General features: G+C 39.3%; 1 protein-coding gene across 4 annotated transcripts in view; it reads right to left on the bottom strand.

Moving 5' to 3' along the window:
• Positions 1-21,974, bottom strand: part of zmiz1a (zinc finger, MIZ-type containing 1a) — a 123,372-nt gene extending 101,398 nt beyond the window's left edge. For 2 of the 4 annotated variants that reach the window (XM_028006543.1, XM_028006542.1), the window contains exon 1: positions 21,755-21,972. The gene's annotated coding sequence lies outside the window, so the exon portion shown is untranslated. Of the gene's footprint in view, positions 1-21,754 lie in introns of all 4 variants that reach the window. The other 2 variants (XM_028006546.1, XM_028006545.1) reach the window with 2 other exon arrangements.
• Positions 21,975-23,111: the final 1,137 nt, after the last annotated feature.

The raw sequence follows: 23,111 nt of genomic DNA on the forward strand, positions 1-23,111 counted from the left end.
AGCAACAGATATTTTGTTCTAACAGGAGTTTATACATAACACACTCTCTTTTTCCTACAGATACTGTTTCAAATTTGTATAGTTCTCTGAACTAAGGCTAGCAATGATGACAGAAAACAAATTTTGTGAGTTTCATGTTGGTGGGAATTTGAGGAATGATTATTTAATTCGAACTGATGTTCATTACTAAAGTCTTTTTCCAAACTACCATAACAGACTTAACATGTTTAAAAGTTCTTCTCTAATGCATGATGTTTGTCTCTAAGTAGGCAATTACTGAAGGACAAATAAAGGTGCAAATAACCTTAATAAAATTACCTTAACTTTTTTTCTCACTTTTTGGGTTGATCATTCCCTCTGCTCTTTTCCTGTTTCTAGCCAACACAGTGATGAGGCTCATTCCTGATGCCTGGAATCACATCCGGACATCCCTGATTTCAGGATTGTTGGATTAAAGGTCTGGAAACTTTTCCTTTATGTGACAAATAAAGCATAACTGATGCTATCACTAAAACATAATTTCAATCCATGTTAAAATGCACAACAAGCGACCCTTAGATGAAGAGAGTTAAAAATAAAAAACATATCAATGCAGCATCCTAAATTCCTTTGACAGATAATATCAACTCAAGATTTTAAGATGGTGACTGATTTTTTTTTTATGTGCCACCAAAATGCAAGAGGAGGACTTTTAATAATTGATGGCGCTGGAGCGGGAAGATAACCGCTCTCCTCCTGTTATCAATCATTAATGGAGTTTCCATCAAAAACACTTCAGCCCCTCAAGTATCAAATCTCTCTTGAAGGTGGAGGAGCCACATTCAAAACATCCCACTTAATCGAAGGGCATACAATGTGCTCTGCGTTTCCCCCCTTCATTTTCGCTTGGGCAAATTAGGATAATAACGTCGCAAATTGCCAAATTGTTCACGGTGCGAGCGTAAAAGTGGGTATTTTAGCCGAGGTCCACGTGTGAGTGATGAGGGTTAATGGGAAAATACTAAATGTTTAAATGGCGGCGGGGGAAACAGCCGGCCAACCTGGCGCTTTGCTTTCTTTTGCTCTTTGATGTGTGTATGCAGAACTGTTTAAAGCCTCCTCTGTTTATCTTGCTCGCTCTTTAAACCAGCAGGGCCCGTCTGGTCAAAGTCACACAGGACATGATGTGCTTCGGCAACACTAATAAATTACACCACTAACCTTTAAAACGACGTCGCTGTTACTTACACACAGCCCTGCGTACGTTTGGAAAGATACACAGACACAGGCCTCGGTTCATAGTGGAGTTTACGGAGTAATTTAAAGGATCAGCATGGGTTAAACTGAATAAAATGTATTTTCAGCATCCCGACGCCCTCGGATGTCACTTGCACATCATGCACACACTAGACGACATAAGCACTGCTGCTATAGCTACAGCTGTAATGATAGAGTATCTCTAATTACCCATCAAGATGGTTTTGACAGTGTTCTGTGTGCCAGCGATCAGTGTCGTGGCACGGTGCCAGCAGCGACTCGGTTCTGTGTGATTTGTAGCTGCAGCTGAGTAGCGGGTGGTACACCGCCGGAGCTGCAATGCCACACACTTTCATCCCTGTCCCCTCATCTCCTTTCTCCATCCTTCATCCCACCCTTTTTTTTTTTTCTTTCCTCTCGCAACAACCCTCAGCGGTGCAGCACTCGGGCTGCCCTGCATCACCACCCCGACCTTGCTTGTCATCAGTATTTACCAGGCTTCCCGAAGCTGCTGCACAGCCCAAAGAAAAGGGCCGCAGTGAGAATTCTGAGGGCAAACATGAGCTTGAGGCTTTCAGGTTTTAAAGTAGAGGGGAGAGTGGATTTTAAAATGGTAAATGTTATTATTTAAACTGGGTAAGAGATATAATTGCACCAAAGTCGTTTTCAGCCAACCAAGCTGCAGACATGCAAGCGGATCTGACACAGCAGACCTTTGAGCTATATGCAAACCGCAGCATCCCTCAAAATGATAATGGAGTCATAACGTTAATCATGTCTGCCGTAACAGTTCATCACATCAGCGTTTTATGGTTTCCTAATTAGTGCTGCCTGAGAACAGGTGATGGGGTTCACAATCATAGCACTACATCCCAAATAGTGTACACAAACATGTTGTTATTATCTTTCTGAAAGCAGTCAAAGAACAAAGCAGAGAAGAATAGAAATAAACATTTTCAAGAAAACGTGAATATAAAGCTAAGAGAATCAGTTCAGTATTTAGGTCGGTACTGTAAAGAAACAAAAAATTTAATGATTGGAGATTAGTGAAGAAAAATCCAATCCCATTAAGAAAAAAGTTGCATTCGAAATAAATATTCTTTATTTTAGCAGGGGAGGTAATGTGTTTTAAAGAAGGTACTGTTAAACAGGATTTTACTATTGTTTTCAAACACAGGCAAAATTATTGCAGAATTGGCCTTTTAAGCTGTTTCTGGCATTCTACGTTATTGATTGTAAACTGTGAACTGTAATCGCTTGTCTTTATCTCCAAGAGAGCCTAGATCCTTACATTTACTCTCAAGATTTACAAAAAGCTGCCATTGTTTCTAAACCCTGCACGTTTCCTAACAGATGAAAATAAAAACCTAAAAAGCCACTTTATAGTGCTTTGTTCAGCTTTCCTGTTCCCTGCTGATCAGCTGAGACTGTTGCCAACATCACCATTTTGGTGCTCAGTTATGGTGCATTATCTGAGTAGAAAAATATGTGATTTTGAAAATTTGCAGAAAATTAGATTCTGGTCACCAGTTGATTTCTAGATGCATCTGTAGATAAATTTTTGTAAATGTGATTATTTTTGGCTGTTTTATTTAGCTATTATAGAGATTGCAGCTAGTCGACTCACTAGTGAGCTGTGTGATGTTTAAACTATTCTAGGTTCTGCAAATCAGAACAGACTCAATCCATATTTTGTCCCAGGTTTTAATAAATCTTACGATGAAACAACAGGATCTTGTTGCTTTTAAATGCAGGTTTCGTATATTATGCTGTCTTCGTGTATTCTATTTGCTCCCTGCAAACTGTTTTCATCCTTATTGAAATAAACTGGTTACACTAGTGTTTGTATGTCATTTTTGGAATTCCACACAACCCAACACACCTGTAGTGAATGTTCCAGGTTTGGGATCGCGCTGCAAATAGTTTCAACTTGGAAAAAGTTACTGCAGTGAGAATGAATTGTTTTTTCCCACAGAAACTGTCATGTGGCAGGGACACACAAACCTTATCAACAAGTAAGCACAAATAACTATGACTGTGTAGATGGTGTCCATATGTATCTAATTAATAGGGGGGTATTATATATACTCATCAAATAGTGAGTGAGTGTTGAATAAACCAGTCAATATTTTATGTAAAATCTGCAGTGTGATGGGTTTCCTGCAGACTTTGTAAGTTTTATGGGAGGCAAATTGATCTAATCAGCAGAGGAAAATGACACCACAGAGGCTGGACTACATGTTAGCCTTCTGTCTACAAAATGTCAACACACACACATTTATCTTCGGTTTGACCTGAAAAATCATTTACATTCAAATTGTGAACCAGTTTGTGGGTTTGGGCTTCTGCCAGCAGTGCGTCACAGGTCCATTATCTTTCAAAAGATAACAGCCAACGTCTCTTCCTCTTATTGTGATTGTAATTTCCTTTACATTGATTCGTACCAAGTGAACAAGATTTACTTTGAAGGGAAACAGGTGTAATAATAGGGACTAATCTACATGTCACACATGTTTGGCTTTTATTGTGCGGTACTGCTGACTCAGGTTGGATGAGCTGAATCAAAGCAGCTTCAGATTCAGTGACTCTGGAGATTTGGCAGGCGGAGTGTTTCCAGAGGCTCTGAACTGATCAAATGGGTTGGCTGATTTATCAGAAAGAAACATAAAATCCTGTAGTTTGTAAGTCTTTCAACTGCTTGCCAAATCTTCTGCCGTTTTCAGCAATTTAAAAGTGTTTGGCCCTTTTATGGGTGTCCCGCAAGCAGACCGGCAATGCAGCATTTGGTATCAAAATCTCACTGAAAGAGTGAGCAGAACAACTTGAAACAAATGTAATTTACAGATATTATGATTGTGCAGGTTTTTATCAAGTTAAAAATGAACAGCTTCCATAATTTTTCTTCCTCTCCCAAACACAAAGCACATGCCAAAGTTATTATTATAACTATTATTAATGGCTTATCAACTAGTAGCAGTTTTCCCCTCAATGGTAATCTGCTGGTCAAACAATGGAAGATCTCATTTTCCTTATTAGAAGATGCAGGAAATCATCAAAATTCTTTGAAACGTATCAAAACTGAAAACATCCACTTTTTTTGCTCTGCAAATGGAAAAACAAACAATGTGATTTTCACAAGGACTTGGTTTTGAGTTTAGCTTACATCAAAAACCGGCTAGGAATATCTGATTTAAAAACTGCTATTATTTTTTAATACCTTTATTCTCTATTGAAATTAAAAGTATCACCTCTATCAACCTCTGTCAAGTTAGAGCATCTTTCTCAGTTTTTGCTGTATGTTTATTTTTCAGTACATTAATTTGTTTCTTTTAAAATTAAAACATAGTCAAATTAGCCAGAAGTAAAAAAAAAAAAAAAAAAAAGAAGGAAGAAAACCCCCCCACAAAAAATAAACAGGAAATCCATATTGGTCCCAAAAAGCCTGAGCCATGTATCCCCAGTTATTATTTCAAAGAAACATCTTGCATAGTTTTTTCAATAAAGTTGAGATTTTCAAATCTTTTTACGGTTGTATTGCTCCTACAATTAAGAACTGGATGCTTAAGTTAAAGTTCAACAATTCTTTCTACTGTTGTTTGACACTAAAACTGCAATTCAGAATTATTATTATTTTTTTTTTAAGTTTCCAGCAACAAAACCGTGGAGCAGCAGGATGTGGAACCTACTGGCAAAACAAACCCAGGCATACTTGCCGCTGCTGTCCTGCACAGTCATGTGTGGAAGGAAATTCATGTTCAGGATTTTCTCTGCCATTTGCATGGGGAAAAATCCCTAGTCCATATTTGAAAACGTCATTGCGTTTTTCTTCCTGCTGTTAACTGTAAAACTAACACACCCAAAGGCTTACTAAAATCTTGGCATACTACATGTACACATATAAAATCTTCCTGACAAGGTAAAACAGTGTCAGGAACTTTTCAGCGTACATGTGAAATACTGGACCTGGCCACTGACTTATTTTTGAGAAGTTCCTCCTCTTTTAGACACTCTGCCTTAATAATAAAAGTGATATATCCATCCATTTTCTGAAAACGTTTATCCTTGCAGAGTTGCGTCAGAGGCGTGATAATGCAGGAAATCATCAAAATCTTTTGAAAGGGTCAAATGCATTGTAATCCCTCATAAAGCACATAACATAGTCTTGTTCAAGACGCAACAGACAAATAAGTTACATTTTCTGATCTGGTAATTGTGAACAACCCATTTCTGATGCCACCCTGGGCAACTGCCCATATGATGTCCATCAAAAAACGGCCCATTTCGTAAATGACGAAACTACTATGATGGTACTCTGAAAGCATTGCTTAGAAAATATGTTAATATTTTCCTTCAAACGTTTTGTTAGTTTTGTCACTTGGCATCAAATCACCTGTTTTGACAAAGTACCTACAACTGAAACACCAATAAATGTCAAAACAGAGAGCGCTGTCCCGTATGCAGCCATCAACCTTTCAAGGAAGTATGCAAAGCACCAAACCTGGCTGCTTCAGAAGGCTTCAATCTATTGTTTCATGTTCCTTAAGCAAAAGCAAACAGTCACAATTAAAACCCTTTTGTTCTCTCTTCTCTCTGGTTTTGTCATTAATGACATTGCCCCAGGCACAGAGATCCAGTTTAACTGTCAAAATTGTTCCTCTCTGTTCGTCGCAACGGTTGACGGACAGCCTGATAAAATTCCTTCGCTGCAGCTGGGCGTCCAAGGCGTAGCTTCATGAGGAAGAAATGACAGTGTCAACCCAGTTTTAGTCACAGTCCAAAGGGCAGACGCTCGGCATAAAGACAGCCAACATCTTAATACTGTAGTGAGTGTTTGCTACTGCAAGCAACATGAATTTTAATGAGAAATTTATAAAAACGAAGGAAATTAAATATATTAAATAAAAACAAGGAGGCCTCCGTGCAACAGTTGCCTGAATGGCGGCTGCTACTCCTCATGACCCCGAAGCTTAGAGCAGAGCAGATCAGATCAGAGACGCTGCGTGACAGATGTCCACACTGGTGCTCTGTTCCAGGCACGAGCACGGCGGGCAAACAAACCAAAGAAAGCGAGTAGAGGGTCAACGTAGAGGAGAACCTGGATTGCATTAAAAGAAAAAAGAGACAATGAGAAAAAGAGGGAAATACAAGCAGAACCAAGGAAAGAGGAGCAGGATGAGGGTGGAGGAGGGTGGTGTAGGGAACTGGAAAACAGAATTCAGACATCACATCCTGCAGACTTTATCGCTGGAATAAGATCTGCTCTGTCATGTTTCCGTCAGTCAGCAACGAGTCGGGTCAGAAAGTGACACGACAGGTTTAGACATATCTCAAGCAGTTCCTGTCACTCTGACTGACTTGGAGGAGAAACGGAAGACCTCACATGCACTAAATCACAACCAGACATGGTTAGTGGAATCAAGGCAAAGTTATGGTTTCACAATCTAAAAAACTCTCCATCATACTGTTTTATCTCGTGTTAATAATACTAAAGTACTAAAGTGTCTCTCCTCAAGGTTATCATAATGTGAGAATCTCATCGCAGCCCAAGCCTAATCACTAGCAAATTAAAACAATAAAAGAAATTAAAAATACACAATAAACTGTCTTCAGAGTTCCATACTTTTCCCAACTTGAACTGTAATAATTACCTCTCCATTCAGTCCATTTTAATGTGTTAATACAAAGTCTAGTAAGTGGATGGATACTATTTTCTCTTTCCATACTTTTCCCGGTTTTCCAGACTGTATATTAACCACGTAAGTTAGAGAGCGAGAAAAAACTAAGTCATCATTCCGATCACAATACTTTGCTTCCACTCCGAGGAGCAAAAGCTCAGAAAAAAATCCTGATGAGAATAGAAAAGAAGAGAGCTAATTATAGCATCACAGCGGGATGTCCAGAAACAAACTTGATTATCATCATCGTCAAGATGGCACAAAGGAAACCTGCTGCTGCCACCCCCACCACCCCTCCTACATATCCGCCACAATCCAATAGAGGGGCTTTTAGCCCTCGTAATGATTTCAAAAGTGACAAGTCAAACAGATTTACGGTGACAGCCTGAAAGGAAGTGGCATGAGCACCATTACCGCTCATGTGATCGGACCTCCTCGCCTCTCGCCTGCATCCTCCCCTCTCGTCTCTCGAGCACCTCCAACCCACCCACAGTTCGAGAGAAGAATGAGGCTGGTTCAAAAGAGACCAGGAGCAAGCCTATTTGAACCCCCCCCCCACCCACTCGCTCAACACAAGCCCCTTTCAAATGAGAGGGAAACCCTCCACTCTGGAAGTTAGTTACTTAAAGCGACAGGCCACCAGATAACAATCTGGAGATGGAAAACCTGTGGCTCGGGATAAATGGAGATATCTCTGTACAACTTAAAACACCATCAGCCACAGTTTATCAGCTTTAACGAGCCGTGATCGGAAGGTGAGATTTTACAGCTTTAACTAGACGCTGACAACTTTTCGGCTGCTGCTGTTGGCCTTTCAGTAGCCTTGAAGCATGATTAAAAAAGGAATTTATTTACCAAGCGGAGCAGTTACAGAGGAGAATAGGCCGTTTTTTATTTCATCCTATTCCAAGATGTTTTTATCCAACTTAAACATACACTAATCAGTCATCTGAAGTTTGAAACTGTCCTCCACTTTAGGTTTGTCAAATTTTAAAAATCAAATTTGTGTTCATATTCATTAAATGAATGAAGTAAGAACTCACCACAATTTTAGTTTCCGAATGTTTGAACCAAAACCATAAACTTAGATGCACTTTTTTTCACTTTAATAAAATTTTTTTAAAAATCAGATAGAGATTAGACACATTTGCTTTGATAATCTTGTAGTTTAATTTTTCTGCTCGACTTAAAGCTAAAGCCTTTTATGTGTTATAGTTCTTGTGTAAAAATAGGAATTGCCAGGTCTCGATGAAAGTCGGAAAAAGCCTGATTGGTGCGTCTCTAATCTAAATTTGTCATGACTGAAAGAATCAACATTTGACTTGTAGAACATTGATGTTTGAGTAGAATCGGCTCCTCCGGGTGTGAAGGTGCAAGTCACCCTCCCTTCTGTCTGGAAGCTTAAAAGCACCTTTGCAGCGCCGAGCTTTGAAAACAGAGCTGCCCCTTACAGCCATCAGTGATGGCGTCAGAATGAGGTGAGCGGGGGACTTCTCAAGCTGCAGAGCCCCTGAGGCTACGCAGATTCAGTTTCCACCGTTCTGGCTCCAAAAACAAAGGAATTCTTGAGAAAATCAGGGCAGGACCTCACCCCAAGCAACCGCTGCTTCTCCTACACCCCTCTCATTCCCTGTTTCTCTCTCTCTCTCTCATACACAGACACGCACACAGTCAAACGCACATATTTCACATAAACACACAGCACGACAAAGGTGATTTCATGCCAACATCAATGAGGCACCCCTCCTCTCTTGTTAAACAATCATGTTAATTTGATATTCAGGGTGACGTGGTTGCAGAGACATAACACACAAAGGTGTGTGTTTGTGAATGTGTGTGCATAGGTAACGTACTGTCAGGCAATAATTCATACTTTAGAGTCTGATATTGGTTCCTGTTATTGTTGCTAACCAGCACAGACTTGCTCAAAGAGACACTTATTTCTTCACTGAGTAACACCCTTTAGGACTGAGGGTGAGGCTGGACGCAGAATGACAAACTGACCTCCCCCCTCAATCGTCCCACAACGCCCTCCACGTGAGTGTGTGATCTCCTCACATGGGCCTTTAACAATGTCAACATACGCCATTCAGCTTCCACTCGGCGGGAACAGACGTGTAAAGGGCGCAATGTGTCTGTGGAAGCGATACATTAGAGGTGTGTAACAACAGTGGCTGCTAGACAAGATCTGGAGTAATAAGCTGTAGTTTGGATGAAAACTGAATGGTGTGTCGTATCCTGCTGCCAAGAGACAATGGGGTTCAGGAGGCAAAATAAAATTTTAGTTTTCCAAATAAAGTTTCCACAAATCACAAACAGTGTTGCAAAGTCCGCTTATTACGAGCAACAATGGGCTTGTTTTTCTTTAAAGTCGCTTCCAAATCTTGTGAGTTGTGGTTTGCGTTTCTTTTGGGCTTGTTTTTGAACGTGAAGTTGCTTGTTTGGGATTGGCTTTCTATCCCCGTGAAACCTCTTGTTTATCTCGCAGCTGCCCACAATAAAGTAAAACACGAGTGGAAGATGTAGTCCATTCGTTCTTTCCACAGCCCCCTATTTCCTGGTAATCATGCCCGCTTAAGTTGACTCGTCAAACCGAGTGGGGCTTGCCAAAGAAAGTCTCTTTTCTTTTAAACAGTTTAAAGATTAAGGTTTTTTAATTGTGTTTACTCTCATTTTGATGTTTTGCATGCAAAATGCATTTCCATTTGTTTAGAGTTTTAAAGCATAAGTTATTCAAAAAATATATGGTTATTGAGTCTAGCCATACTTTTGTTGTTGCTTATGTATGATGCCATAATACATTTATACATTTATGCTGTCTACAAGTGGCCTCTGTTTTACACAGTATGGTACGCAGTGATGGGAATAATAGCATTAAAATAAATGTTACTACTAACGGTGTTGCTTTTTTCAGTATCAAGTAATCAGACACATTACGTTTTCCTTACCAAGTAATTCCAGTTACTCACAGTAAAGTGCGGAGCTAAGGGGGCGAAAAGAATCGAGAATGTGCTGGTTGTTGGATGAGGAAGAGTAACACAGCTACTGTAAACCAATCGGAGGTAGACTTGGCCAAGTGTTTAGACACAAGCAATGAAGAACTGAGCACACATAAACAAGGCAGACAGACAGAGAATACCCCCTGACTGAGGCCAGATAATCTAATGTAGCAATTTTTACCTCAAAGTCATTTTTGTCTCAAATCTATATGTGACAAGTAATTTTTGCCACAATAGCAATGTTGTTCTTCATTTCAGCTATAAGCATTTTGGATGTCATAAAGCACCTCTCAACATCACAAGCTTGAGTAAAACTAGTCACTGAGAATAATGTTGATGCTAGGAGTCGCAACCTAAACCCAGCAGAGGTTAAAATAAGCGCAGCAAATAAACCAAATGGGGCGACGCTGTCCAAGCAGGATTTCACTGATACCTGGAGCCTTAACTTTAGAGCACAACATCCAGGTTTTAAATCAATCTGTTGAGTGTCCATTTATTGATTCAGTTTTATGATAAACATTTGAATATATATTCTGAAATTGTAGTAAGAGGGGATCCAAAATGGTTTTAAATATTTAAATAAATTGTTTTGTTGTTATTGTTTTTATTAAAGTAAAGTTCTCTGGTAAGTAGTATTTTTTTATTTTTACAATATAGTAAACCAGTTACTTTCTTGAGAAAGTAACTAGTAACTATAACTAATTACTTTTTAATATAACTTGCCCAAAACTGGTAGTGAACCTTTTTAGGGCTTATTTTCTTAGAGCTGGTTGCTTGTTTCTCTCACGAGATCTTGCGACACCAATCACAGATAGTGTCTTAAAGTGAGGGTAGGACAGCTTTGACGAGCATTATTTTTTTAATGCTCGTCTACACAGGTTAATCTAAATGTTAGGCTGATTAAATTACCACAGTGTCAACTTGAAGTTAATTTTAAACTGAATGCTGAATCGGAAGCCGAAGTTTTAGAATAATTCTAAATGAAATATTTGCGTTTAAACTTTCTGCCCCATTGGGCAATGAATGTGGGGAGTGATAAACAGTTAACTTCATAAAATATCAATATCATGAGCCATCTTATTGTTGTTGTGTTTAGTTTGCACTAGAGAGCCTCAGAAATATTTAGAAAAGAGTTTGACAGATTATCCTTCTTCTGTCAGTACGACAATGAAGAGAGTTTATGTGAATTAAAGATTTGATCAGATCTGGATCGACCTCGCCCTGCGTTCCTTAATCGTCTCCCATAATTCATCATTCCCACAAAGTGTAAGCAATAAAGACAGCTGGATATTATTTGCTAGTACAATCAAGTGGATAGATTTTGTGAATAGTAACCAAGAATGTTGTAGATACATGGAGCGTTGCTGGTTTGTCAATAATATTTGCCAGATAATTAAACAGCCTTGGGAGACAATGATAAACATTGTTTACAGAGGGCTGATCCCTGGCAAGCGCCAAGCTTTGTATCATCGCTGTCTCCGGAAAACACACGATTACCCCGCTCTCATTACTGATATGATAAACGACGGATTGCGACGTGTCTTTGGATTGCTGAGAGGACACAAAACGAGGGGAGGTTAGAAAAAAAAAAAAAAAAAAGGAGTGAAACACACTGCCCCTGTAGCAGAGAGCGGGGTTATCTGTGTTGTGCTGCAGATAAAGCGGGGTTCTTTGCACATCTCATATCAGAACTGGTAGAATTCAAGCATATATGATGAATTCCAGTTTTCACTGTTTATTAATTCACTTTTTATTTATACTTCATCACCCCATGGCTTCCTCATCCCTCTCCCTTTCCGTCTGTGTAAAGTCAATTCCGTCGCCCACCAACCCGTCTTTCTTTCTATTTTTTTATTTTTATCATTTTCTTATGGTTGGTGTATCCACACAGAGGTTTAAATATACCCCTTTATCTGAGCCGCCCAGGCGGGAAAATGAAAGGGATGGCGGTCCTTAGAACCCTGGGAAAGCGGCTGGCTCAGTTGCCAGTGTCAAAACCGAGGGGAGGGCACTGAGCGGGCAAACACAACACACACAGTAACACACTTTTCTGCCACCAAAGAGAGAAATTGGGAAGAAAAATAGTCTTAGTAAGGCAGTGAGGCTTATGATTATATGCCAATATGATTTAAGAGGCTCCCCATAACAACTATGACTGGACGGGGAAATTCAACAGCTAGTGTACATCCTTCTCCCTGCTTTCCAAGACTACAGGGCCTTAAATCCCCTTCAAATTTTGACACATTACAACCACAAACTTCAATTTATTTTGAGGATATCTGAAATGGTAGACCACCAGAGAGCAGTGAATAGTTGTCAAGTGGAAGGAGAGTGATCGGGGGTTTTTTTCTACAAATAAATCTATTTTTTAATGAGTTTGAAATGTGTGGTGTTCGTTTCTATTCATCCCTCCTAAGTGAATCATTTGTAGAAGTACCTTACGTTCCACTTAGTAAATATTTTATGGTACACCTGTAGCTGATTTTATAGAGATTGAAATGTTTTGCAAAAAAACTCAAACTGAGGCAGTTTCAAGTCTTGCCACATATTCTCAGCTGGAATGAGATCTGGACTTGGTCTGAGCCTAAAAGAAAACAATGTAATTGAACCTCAACCATTCTATTGTATCTCTGGATGTATGTTTGTGATCTTTCTTTTCTCAATCTCAAGTCGTTTGTAGCCCAGAAAAGGTTTTCCTCCAAGCTGTTCATCTCTACATCAAAACAGATCAGCTTTTGTGCTCCTAATTTCATCTGACAAGAGCAACTTCTTTCATATGTTTTCTGTGGATCCTTCATTTGACTTGCTAAAATTTAAATAGGAGTTCTTAAGGTTTTCTTTTAACAGCACAAAAAAACAATACTGTAGTTGTTTTTTTTTATCTCTTCTGATCTTTGGATCTGTACAGGTCCTCCAGCGTTGCCGTGGGCCTCTTGGATGCTTGATGTCCAGAAATTGCTATATTGTTTCAATGACAAATTGGGTTAATTAAGAAGGCTATTGATTGCATTGAATTGCCCGTTTACCCTAAGACACCTTAGAGTAAACGGGCTAACTACAAACAAAACTACACACTTATCAAGAGCATTATTTGTGATAATCTTTGAAAACTATTGATACATATATCTTTCCTTCAACTTAGGAAGAAACCAAATACAATTAAGTTTGTAGTTGTTATAAACTAGTAGCTATGGCCTGTTATGTCCTCCATGCAGGGAAACAATAATTGCCATTAGTAAATCTTTGTTAATTTACTTTGTCAGAAAGCAAAGTCACATATCTCCCTGGAGGGCACGTTGGAGACAATTTGACCGCCTTTACAAAATATCAGCCATCCCTGTGCATCGCCCGCATATCCTCCAGCAGAAAAATCTGCATCAGAATCGGCACTCCTGCCGACTAGACAAGGAGACTGTCTAGCACAAATTATAACCACAGCATTGGGTGTTTTATTTTAGAAAAATGATTCATTACAGTCTTTGAGCTAGACAAAAATTGCAAAACGCTGTGGAAAGAGGGTAGGTGAAATTAATTCAAATCCTAGAAAAAAAAAAAAAAAACTCCATAAAAATCTATTGCCAGTGCTGGTTTAAAGCACAGCAAGTTATTGACTCCTGAATCCTGCAGGTGCAGAGGTTTTTCTGCCAGACTGGTCGGTTTGCTGCGCGAGCGGGAGCTCAGTCCTGTGGGGCTGTCTGACAAACGGAGTCATGTGGGATACAGTTTAAGGCGTGAGCGCCTCTTGGAAGAAGCTGCAGCGGCTTGCAGGAATGCATCTGTAACTAAAGAGAGAAGGCAAATACAGACGAAACAGTAAACCCACCAACCCAGCGTGAGCAGGGACTAATTAGTGACTGTACTTACAATTCAAAGAAAGGGGGATGAGGAGAAAGGAGAAGGAGGGGATACACAAACAAAACACACGCTCACACATACACCCAGCAGACAGTTGGAGGATGAGGACAATGAGTTTGCTTAGCTTAAATGGGATTTACAAGCCAAACAGACACACGCCAACGCCACTCACTCAGACACATAATATTGCTTTTGTGGCATGGCCCTTTTCTCTCTCTGTCAAACCAGCACATACTAGCTCAGCCCTGCTCTGTGCAGATTTCATCAATAGTCCCCCCAAAAAAGTGAGGGAAATTCCTGGTGATGGTGAGAAGTCCTGAGTGAAAGCGGTTCTGGTGGGCAACCGGATAGATAGAGGGAACATTTTGTTCCTCCTGTGTGTTCTTTGACTCTCAGACTGTTCCCATTGAGGCCGAGTGTCAGTTGATTCAAGAACCCCGGTCTCTCTCCGGAGAGGGGGAGAACAGGACGTGGCCATTGTGACATCCTCTGAATTTGTCATCAAAGAACAAACATACAGGAGACAGAGACAGGGTGGACCAGAAATTGTACTCTCCCCTTCCCTGTGCTCTGCTACAGCACTTTGCAAGACTCTGAATACTGCCTGAGCCTTTTAAAATATGCCCCATAACAACCACAAACTTCAGGGAACTTTATTAAAGTTTTATGTGATAGAACAATCTGTGGCTCCAGAGCCATATGTGGATCTTTAGCCCCTCTCACATCAGCGCTTAACAAGTTTGGCTTTTTTTTTTTAAAAAAAAGGCTGGTTTTAGCAATTCTTCTGTCTGAATAGCCACATAAAAATTATGATTAAATTCAATATAAACCAATTTTTTAAAAAATATACAGAACTTAAAGAAAGAGCACTTTTTACTTTTATTTTAGATTTTATGTTTTTCTTTGTTCCAAAAGCTACAAAACTAATTGCTGTGATTTAAAACCTCAAAACAAAACACAGTAAATGTATGATATCTATATATAAACGTTTTAGAAAAGTCCAATCAGTTGTATGGCTCTGCATAAAAATTCATTTTAGAGAACTAAAATGAATTTTAGTAGGGTCTTATTGTAGACCAACACAAAGTAGCTGACAATGGTAAAGTGAACGGAAATGAATGATAGAATGGCTCAGTCAAAGTCAGGATTTAATTCCAAGTGAGATTCTGCTGGACTTGAAACAGACACTCTTCATTCAATCCATCTGAGCTTGATCTGTCATACAAACAGTTCAAAGAATGGCTAAAAACTTCAGCATCTATGTGTAGAAAGCTGTGACAGACTTGCCCCAAAAATATACACTGAAGTTTATCATTGTCACGTGACAAAACATGGAGGATTTAGAAGGGTATGAATACTTTTGCAAAGCACTGTATGTTCTTAATTCTTTTAGAAGAAAAATAAAAATGACTAAAAAGGTCTCATTTCCCTGATGTTGGCACCGCTCAAGGCTGAAGCAGCGTCTCCTCAGGAACATTTCAATTTAATGTTTTGTCTGCGTTAAACAGCAACAACTAATTTCAAGGCAACGGCAAGTTACCGTGATATAGTCGTGGTTAAAACACAATTCGGAGCCTGCAGCTGGTATAATCTACTTCTCACAATGGGCTTTTAACAGCAGTAGCAGCACCCCACTCAGCACTCCTGGGACTCCTCTACAGTAGGTGGCCAAACAATGCCGCCCATCTCTCCATGAGGTTAAATGCCTTTCCAAGGGACTCAGCATTATTCACAATGACTCTGCCGCCCTCCTCCCACTGCCTTGCGAGTTCAAACCAGTCCTGCCTGATCCATGAGCAGAAGACGGCGGTGAAGAGCCTGCCGCCGAGGCTGAGGTTTTCTTATCCCGACGTCTAATCTTGGTCCATTTTGGCTTCCTGTACCACGCTGTTGTCATCACAGTCAGTCAGCGGGATGACTTATTATGACTTCTCTGCTGGCCGCTACGTTTCTCGTGTATGAGCTGAACCGTGATTACCAGATTTTAACTGGACGAGGGAGCTTACCGGAGGTTTATTACGATTGGGAAAAATTCCAAGGTCTAACACAAGGGACCAGGCTCATAAAATGCCTGTATTTTCAAAACAACACAATTTTTCCAATAAAAAATTTAGAAAACTGGTACAATGCAAAGCAAAAGATCAACCTAAAACAAAAATAAAGCAAGATTTCAGACAAAAAGAGAGACAGACGCAATGTCTGGCGTCCCCGCTGGACAAGTGGGTGAGTTCATACTGAAGGCGAGACACAAGACTACCACGAATCTGTGTCAAGAAAAGAAACCTCAGTAGGCAGTTTCACAGCACTCCTTTAAAACAGCTCAAACAGTCAGATGAAATGTCAGGCTGTCAAAACATTGATTAGCGATCGGCAGGTTTTTAGCACGTTCAGCAGGCTGCAGTCGCACAGAGAGCAGCGAGGACCGTGTGTGACTTCAGTGAACTGCTGAGCAACATAAAGTTAATTACTGCAACATGTGCAATTAGTTGTTTTCCTTGAATTCAAATGACCACCTCACCGCTTCGCAGAGGGCTCAAAAGCCTCACTGCCGTAGTGCCTCTGTGCACAGGGATCAGACGTGCCTGATGAATTGTGCAGGCGATTTATGAGCTGCAACTTGTAGCAACCTGACGTCTTTCTTGACACAAACATCTAATATTTCTTACTTTCGATGTTTACCAATTTGGTGCTTAGTAGAAAATATTTTCTATTTGTCTACTTGTTTGGTGAGGAAACAAGTATATGATTGCAAGCAAACCTTTATCTTCCTCATACTTAGCTACAACCTGCAGTTCTGTTGTGTTTTTATCTCAGGTTTCTATTAGTTTTCCAGACTTAAATTTTAGGCTTTTTAGTAATTTAGTAACAATCTGGACTTTGTGTAAACTTTACATTACCTTGTTTGGTTTAATCATTTGTACTCTTTGCAGACTACAAAATAACACAAATCTTTTTGGCTTCCAGTTTAGCAGTGTGTGATAAAACACTGTCTTAAACATCACCTGGACGGGGATAGAAAATCTTTTTTTTTTCTATAAGTGAATGCACCACAAGGCACTTTCAGGCTGTACTGAGCTCAACAGGCTTCAGTGTGGACGTTTTTACTGCAGGAACACTGTACGTTGGCTTCTTCCAGTGTCAGAAAGATGTTTATAAATGAATTCTTTATGAAACACAAAAGATATACAAATTTTCTAGAAAGAAAACTGTATTTTAGGTCAGGGAATTACATTTCTGGGTTAGAGCAACTTAGAATGCCTGTTTCCTGGAAACAGGCATAGAAAATATTGTATTAGTAAATATTGGGAGTCTTTTGAATAAACTCTGCAGGAAAAACAAACAAATGCTAATTATGCTAAATGCTAAAGACAGCTCAAAATGGCAACTCTGTAATCGTTTCTGTTTTGCTGAAATCATGTTTTACTACTGAGGTGTGTAACACATACTGCTCTCTGACACACGATGTGATGGTGATAGTAATGTAAATAATTAATGAAAGAATGGCTTCTTAAGACTTTTTTATGATTGTAATGGATGAATTGCCAATCTTAACACATAAAGGTAATTCAGAGCATTTTTTTCCTAAATATTGAATTAGATGCCATAGTTTATTTGGACATAAACTATTTTTAAAATGATCTTGCAAAAAATAACATCCCTTACATTTTTAGCTATGAAAAAAAGAAAAGTTAATGAGCTATAATCTGTCAGGGAAAAAAAACACAGGGTTTACATTTTTAACTCAAAAACACAATGGGCCGCTGGATGAATGACTGCTGAGCACTCCAACCACCGGGCTCAGCAAGTTTTCTGAGGGAAACCTTGAAACATATGATGTGATTTTTCACATTTGTCTTTATCTTTATCCTTCTGTCCCGTAACTCAGATATTTCACTATAATTGTAGATTTTTTTGAGATACAGAAAAAGGCGTCGCTCTAACTTTTGCATTTACAAAACAGGTTCAGTTTAAAACCCTGATCCAAAAATCTAAATGCCGAAAAAACAGAAAAAGAATTGTAGTTTTGTATTTGTGTGTCTTTATTTGTGATTTTCTCATCAAGTTAATAAACAAAACAACCAATGAACTAACAGGCTTATGATGATGTACATTAAATCATTTTTTAAAATCTACTTTTCAAGATAAAAAAGCCCTTTGTTTTTTTTCTGAGATTCAGAATACTATATTTTTGTTAATTTAATAGGGAAAGAAAAGACTACAGACTCCTAAGTTTTTCTTTGCCTCACATAATTAAATTTTTCCATACTTATCCAGACTTGGAACAAACTGTATCCCAGACTTTCTTATACTTTCCAAGCCCTGCGTGTTAAAGATGCGAGCATTTTCCCGCCGTATTTCCAGCGTGACCTCTTTGCAGTCTGGCACTCTGGAGAGCCAGAGAATCCAGCCTCACAGAGTCTGCTTGTATTTGCTTCCATCCTCTGAGCTTTTGAAAACATCCAAATTTGATTTCAGAGTGAGTCTACAGGAGCCTTTAGCCTGTTTACTGAATCAGACGCTTCTCTGTCTTGTCTCACAGCCTGCCTGCCTGCCTGCCTGCCTGCCTGGCTGGCTGGCTGGTTGCAGAGAGGCCCCAAGAGGGACAACAGACGGAAAGAAAAGTTACACATGCACACCAACACACACACATTTCCAACACTTGCAGATGACTTTAATTCCTCCTTCTCCTTTGTTGCCAATTTATTTGGTAACCCACTTTGAATGGATGCATCTTCAGTTTTTAAGTTGGTTTTTTTTTTTTTTGGAAAGAGTTACAACTCCTTTTGGTTTGTCAGAAGGAAGGTTTTAAAAGAGAAAGAAAAAAAAAATCTGAGCAGCAGCACTAATTAATGTGGTGCGCCTGACAAGTGTTGCTGCTAAAACAATTTCATTACATCACCAATTTAAATTACAGAGGAAGGAGACACTGGAGGGTGCGCTCGTTCTTAGTGTGTTTACACACTTTCTTAGGCAGACACAAAGAGGGAGTGGACATAACGACATGAACACCTGCAATCCAATGCAACACTTTTGCAATGAACACAACGCCAAATTCAAGTCTGCGATCAGAATTAGAGGCTTGTTGGTGAAATGTTCGGAGCTTTATAACTTGTATTTTTAAAATGAAGATAAAAATGCCTTCATCCCGTTTTATGAATTTGAAAACACTTTTAGACTGCTCACTGTAAAAATATAGGCTGACTTGTTTTACTCTTTGCCCCTCATTATTAGCATTTCTAAAGCGTGGTGTATGCCCCTTTTTTTTTCTGTATATCAGAGCACTAGCACAAAGGTGAGGTTCACGTCTGTAGCTCCTACAAACTGAGGCGTTTGCAATTGAAAACAAAAAAGGCAGATGCTTCCAGATCCACTCACAAATGTAAATAGTTTTCAGTCTGAAGGCACAATATCCACTGTAATGTTTAGCTAGTGTTCCAATATAGTACATTTGGTTTCACAGTTAATTATTATTATTATTTACCATAAAAAATAGCAGATAAAATGTTTCACTTTGCAACATTCGACCATCAGAATGACTTTTAAAATGTGTTAATTTTTTTTAACAAAAACAGGAAACAGAAAGGAATGTGTTCTTTTCTAAAAAAGAAATTATCACAACAAAAACACAAAAACTTTAAGTAATCAAGAAGATCAATATGATTTTCTTCATAGATCACTAATCAGAAAGTGCTTTGCAACTGTTTGAACAAAACGAGAACACAAAACAACAATCATACCAAACCGGTTAACACAAATAAACTAATGATTAAGACAACTAAAATAAATGCCATGCAAACTATAAAACGGAATAAACACAGAGTCTTAAGAGAGGAAACAGTAGCAATAAATGTTAAAAATAACAAAAATTTAAAATGTAATGAAAGTCTTCATTTGTAAAATACTATAAAACTGCCATCTAGTTTTTAGACTTCATGATGAAATCTAAAAACTAGAACATCTGCACTATCTGCTGCCCTGATCTTTTGAGTGTCGATAGAAAAAACAGGATAACAAACAACCAAACAGCAGAAATACATATCTAAACTCACAATTACATAAAATTTGACACAAGACACGTTTCTCTACAGCTGTGAATGGCATTGTATGTAGCACAACAATGAGGTTAGCTAAAGCCATGATAGCTTTACTTTCAGATTCACTTAAACGGCATATAAACTTATCCATCATGTTTCCGAGCAGAGCCTGCAGAGTGCTGACTCCGGCTGTCACAAACAGTTCACTTGCCCCAACTTGGTCTTTTCAAGACTCCAAGATATTTCAGTTTTCTCACTGACACTTTTTATATTATCTGACAGTTTGAAAGAAGAATATTTGCCTTTTTTTGTTAAACACGTCGTAACAGCTCTGTACAAGCATTGTACTTAAAATGATGTCCTACATTTTACAGCTGTTGAAAACCTGCACTTGAAGAACTAAAAGCTAACAGGATCATCTGCATACATGATGCAAGTAATTTCCAATAAATCCTCCAATAAATTCTTATAAGCACAACAAAAACTGGGTGGGCATGAGATTATAAGGATATAATTAATTAAGCCAGCTATATAATTAATTAAAACAGAACAAGTATGTACATATTATATTGTATAATATAATAACTAAAAACAAAGTGTATTTTAAATATCTGTAAGTGCACTTATTTATCAATATATTCTTGCATCAGATGACAAGAATTACAATGGATGAATGTTGATGTCTGCTGCAGGATGCTGTTCTCGTTTCCTCTTGTTTTGGGGTTTTTGTTTTGTTTTTTTTTACAGGAATTATCAAGTGCAAAGGCTCCAACGGTAGGAAATGGGATTCAGGCTAAGAATACAAGCTCTACATCACCCTGTCCTAAACTTCAGCTGTCCTGTAGCAGGCTGCAGGGTAATGAAAGAGCAGCAGTCTCCACCTCCTCCTCCCTCTTGCAATCCCTCCTCCCATCCTGAGCTCCCCCCCCTCTCTCTCTCTCTGTGCTGCGCTCTGCCCTGGCTGGCCTCACATCCAGACGGCAGGAATTTAACAGGGAGGGTCTGCCAGACTTAAGACACAGGGCTGCAGGCTGAGACCAAATGAGGCACTGCTGGTTACCAACACAGATACTGATTTTGGGTTTTGTGCAGAGCAAACAGGATGTGCAGACCAGTCTGTGGAGAAGGATCAAGGGTGGGTGTGCGCTGCAAGATTTCAGAGTGGGCACCAGCTTTATGGCCATCTGGACACTGTCTAACTGTAATATTAAGGGTACAGTAAATACTCTTTATTATTTATCATCTTAAATAAATAATTTTTAAAAATTTGATTTGAAAAATGTTGCAAGAAAGACTTTGATCCCAAATGTCCTAATTGACCTCCTACTGTGAGCCAGTGAGATTCTGAAATTCATTCAGTAAATAGTGTCATGCATTCAAACCGAAGTGCCAAACATCACAGAAGCTGCATGACAGGTGTTGTATAACACAGCAGAGAAGGAGTAACACTTGGACATGCCAGCTAATTGCATTACAACAGGTAGCCGATAATAGCCTTGATGGGAGTCAACAAGCCCAGACACACGGCTGACTGTTAGCTAAGTGACATACATTCAACCGAGCCATCAGCTGATCAGCTGAACACACACACACATAAAATAAACCTGCAGCCACTCTCTTCCGAACATATTTCCACGGCACTGTCCGAATGCCGTCACCTCCTTTTTTTAAAACAATCCCAATAAACGTTGCCGCTTCAGCGCAACTCGTTCGCACGGTGTTTACATACAATGGAGCAAGCAGTCTGGCTATTAAAGCGCTCCGTCGCGGCTCACGCAACCAGAATTTGCCCCCTTGACACCAGTTCATCAGCGGCTGTTAAAAGGTTCCCCGGAGGTCAGCCTATTGTTAGCAGGTAGTGGCCGTCCAGCGGGAGGCAGAAGCCCCACATTCAGCATTCAAACCTCGCTTTGCAACAATAATTTAGGAGAAAATAACCAGGCGCGAAACTTACTTTCTGCTCGAAGCTCAGTGGCAAAGCCGCGTATTGTTCCTCCGCGCCGCGTGTTTACGGCGCTCCGCTCCTTCGCTCTCTTCACTTCACAAAGACGATGTGAGAGAACCCCGAAGACGGTGTGACTGACTGACTGACTGACTGAATCAACTACCGTAGAGCACGGCAAGTTGAAGTGTCAGATTACACTGGCTATTCAGTTACCAGAGAGAGCCGTGCGAGGTGGTGGAAGGAAAAAGGCGGCCTAGATTTCCTGTGGAAGGACACCAGTGGTAAGACGTAATAGTAACATTATAACAATACCTCTGCTGGAAATATGCAGTAATTAACCTCTGTGACCTGTTTCTTCATGCACATATTATTATTATTATTATTATTATTATTATTATTATTATTATTATTATTATAGGCACAACATTTGTTAGAGAAAATATTTATTTCTATTTAATATTTATTATATCGTTATATCTTGGATTTTACCTGAATATTCTTTACTTGTAATTGTTTATTTAGTCATTTCAAATACCCGTGTTTATTTAAATTTTCAGGTTCATCTGATTAAATCAAAGCTAAGTACTTTTTTCTATTTTTTTCTATTTTGGACACGAATACAAAAATGTAGCAAAAAAAAAAAAAGCAATGGAAATTTACAACTGATTTCAGTTGTCTGTTAAATGTTGCGTTTAATTGCTTTTATTTTTGTTTTGTATTGTATTTTATTTGTTCAAAGTCTGGATCACTCCTATCAAGATATCAACATTTAATGTTTTTTTGTTTGTTTTGTTTTGTTTTTTTTTTTTGTCTTTTTTTAAAGCTACATTTGGTATTACATTATTTTTGAAATATAAATTAGTTTATACCTGATGGTAGTGGCATTTGTACACTCAATCTGTGTACACTCCAAATACTGTTAAAACAAAGTCTTTGTTGGGCATGACAGTATGTCAAGAAACAGCAGTACATAAATTATTATAAATACGCCCACAAGAAATGTGGACGGGCGTCTAAAGTTATTTTGGCGTGTATATCTTTGCATACTGGGCCCCGCTCCAGCAGCTCCATGCCCCGGTTTCCGTGTTTTGCTGGCGGCCGTCCTCCTGTGGAAGCCTCGGAATAACAAAGACGTGTTTGAGAGCAGCGGCAGGCTGGGCTGAGCGCTGACGTCAAGGAACAATGTCTCTCCTCCCGACACGCACCCTCGCACACACACGCGCACGCACGTCTGCACGCAATCTCTTTACTTCCCCTGTGTTCCCAGTCAGGCAAGGCTGAACTGCCCCAGAGGGAGGGCAGCTCAGCTCGCAGCGCATCAGATAGAATCATTCGCTCCTCATGCGCTGCGTACACGCAGGATTTC

Source organism: Xiphophorus couchianus, chromosome 22 (genome assembly GCF_001444195.1).
Source record: "Xiphophorus couchianus chromosome 22, X_couchianus-1.0, whole genome shotgun sequence".
In the NCBI taxonomy this organism is placed as follows: domain Eukaryota; kingdom Metazoa; phylum Chordata; class Actinopteri; order Cyprinodontiformes; family Poeciliidae; genus Xiphophorus; species Xiphophorus couchianus.